The sequence below is a fragment of the Triticum dicoccoides genome, chromosome 4B (genome assembly GCF_002162155.2).
Source record: "Triticum dicoccoides isolate Atlit2015 ecotype Zavitan chromosome 4B, WEW_v2.0, whole genome shotgun sequence".
In the NCBI taxonomy this organism is placed as follows: domain Eukaryota; kingdom Viridiplantae; phylum Streptophyta; class Magnoliopsida; order Poales; family Poaceae; genus Triticum; species Triticum dicoccoides.
In genome coordinates, this window is record NC_041387.1 from 674,036,772 (window position 1) to 674,039,876 (window position 3,105).

Here is a 3,105-nt window from a genome sequence, read left to right on the forward strand (position 1 = left end):
CGAGGCCGTGGTGTCTCATCTACGTCGCCGCATTGAGGCTCGAGCAAGTCACGAAGGCGGCCAGCTACTCTGCGTACATCCGGTTTGACAGGTGCCATGGGCTGGCTCGCGGTAGTCGCTTGGGGCGTCGTCACGGTCACGACGGCTTTGGCAGTTGTGGCTGGCATTAGGCGTGGAGGCGGCAGGGGTGTGTTGGCGTATAGTAACTTCAATGGCGTGGTGCTGGTTGTCGGTGGCACATGGAGCTGCTGGTGGTCTCTCTTCTCCCGGGTTCGAGCGGGCGACGCGCGGGCCGAGGCTGGTGCCAGACGCCGTACCGGTTGGATGCGTGGCGGCGTTGTCTCCGACCCAGAGCCCACGTTTGGACGGGCCAGATCTGGGTTCGAGGCAGGTCAGGGTTGTCGAACCAGGTAGGCGAGATTGAGTGTCGTCCGAGAAGTGCTTGTGGGCAATGACGTGCCTCTTCTCATGGGCATAGTGGGTGGTGATGGTGGTCGGGACACCTTTGCGTCGTTGGAGGATCGACGCCGAGGGCCATGGGTGTGGTGTCGTGCAAGGCTAGCAAGGGCCAAGACCAGAAGGCTATGGCCGGGGTTCGCTTGACGATGACCGTCGGTAGTCCCTGGGTCATGTTTCACCTCTCCCCCAGGCACGCCAAGATCGGCAGGGGACACATGTGTCGGCGCCTCCTACCATGGAGGCATGGACCCAAATTCGGTGGCTGATTTTGGGCTAGGAGCAGAAGGTGGTTCCTTCCGCTCTTCCGACCATGGTTGGCGTGATGTGATGTGGATTGACGGCTAGGTCCCTGGCCATGGATGATGGGGCGTCAATCCTATATGGCGGCCTCTATGGTTGGCTCTTCGGCAGGCATCATGGCAACGGGGGTGGCCATCCTGTTGGTCGTATAGGAGACAAACAATTTACCCACCTAACACCAATTTGGGAATGAATTTATAGATTGTTATAATTCTTTGGTTCAGGAACCATAATTTCAAAATTGGTGTTAGGTGGGTAAATTGCAGGACCACAAACCCAGAAGACATTTAGTTTTTGGTCATGACCTGTCCATTTGAGTCACTTTGGTTCAAATATCGGATGATTTTGCTCATGCTAGATGCTAAGCTGGATAATAAGATTGACCTAGCACGCTTGATAATGATCTGACCTGGCCTTGCTGAAGGCTGATTTTGGGCTAAAGTGACTCAACTGAATGAGTTATGAACAAAAAATTTACATTTCTGTAGTTTGTGGATCAAAGTGAGTGCACGGGACAAGTTGATGTGTTAGTTATTTACTCATTTTAGGTGCATACGTGTAAGGTGTGATGTAGGGATATATACTTACTGTATTTATGCAAGTGTGCACTGATATTTATCATGGTTAGCAGCAAAATGATGACACAAATTAAGATACAGTGTATGCATGCAGCTGTATTCCTTGTGGGCATTTGTATAGGAGATCATGCTTGGAAGAGGTTGTTCATCGTCTTGGCTTCGGTGGCGGCGATGACGGTGTTGAATAAAGTTTCTTCAGATCCTACTTCGACGAGGCGATCGGTGCTATGGTTGGGGACGGATCTGGAAATCAGACTGTTCAAGTAAGGATGGCATGGCGGCGGTGGCATCCTCGTGGTGGACTTATGTCCTCAGGCTCCGCCGTCGGTGTTTGCTCCAGTGACGGTGCGGAGCTTGGGAGGCTAGGGGCGGATGCAGATTGTGATCTGCATCGGTGGCATATGAAAGATGGTGGATCATGTGTTGCCCAGGTTCGTGGTTTGTGGTTGACAGGTGCGGTTTTATCCTACAGCGTCTTAGTCGTGTAGGGGTGCCAAATCTGGTGCTCGATGGCGTGTCCAGGGTGCTTCCTCGATCTGGTTCGTTCAATAGTAATGGTTTCGTCTTTGGTGAGCCACCTTTGAGATCCGGAAAGCTGCATATCAGCGATGGAGCCGCTTTGAACTTGGGTGTGAGGTTGATCCGTCATTTTTTTCTTTGCTGGCTGTTGTGGTGGTTCCAAAGACAGGTGACGGGCGTTGGTGTCAAGTTCAGAGCTTTCTTCGGTCTTCATTGTAATTTTACTTGTTGGTTGTTGTTTCTTTGTGCAAAGGCAAGCGTTCTGATGTCCTTTCAGTTTTGTTAGATCGGTTTATATGTGGCTTATACTATGATCTTTGTGATATAAATGAGACACCCATTACCATGAAAATAAAAAAGAGTGGCTGGCTGGATCGCACGAGAGCTCCACAGCCAAGGTACAGACACATGATGCTGCTGCTTCCATCGCTCGTAGCTAGCTAGAGCATCATGGACGCTCCCATGATGCATCATAATCCCATGGATAATTGCTTGTACTCGTGGTACTAATTTCTGATCTCGTCATCTCACTTCCACTCTACTATTTGCAGTGCCCTCAGTGCGGTTAGAGCTACAGCCACGGCGCAAATTACCAACCTCCATTGAACTTTATTTACCAAATTCGATCTGCACATGCTTACATGACGAAATTGATCGGTTGACGGCTGGAGGCGAGATCGCCTTCCTTTCTTCTCCTGGAAGAAAGAAAGCGTATGGTATGAGTCACCCCTAGACTATTAGGCCTTGTTTGGATGCGAGGGTAAATATTTCGACGGCATAGTCCCGTCGGCAACATTTGCGGCAACGTACCTTGGGCAGTCCATCGGCACAGACAAGCCATCAGCATAGAGGCCTATGCCGACGGCTTCCATACAGGCATCGGCAAACATTGACGCCTGATGGCGACTGACGGCGCCGTTGTCAACTGCTACCTACATGCCAGGACGCTACCAGTGGGCGCCACGTGTTGACTATGTCAGCGGCCTGGCCGTCAACTTATATAGCTATGCCGACTGCCTTGCCGTCGGCATAGGGAACACGTGTGCTCCCACTGGTAGCTCAACCCTACCCTTTGTTTGAATTCAATTCAAATACACAGTAGATATATATGATTAAATAGACATACACATCACATATAAGTATCATCCTCACAACCAACACCACCACCATCACAACAACATAAATATCATCTCAAACATAAGCATCATCGCAAACAACATAAGCATATAAAGAAGCACGCAAGTCATCG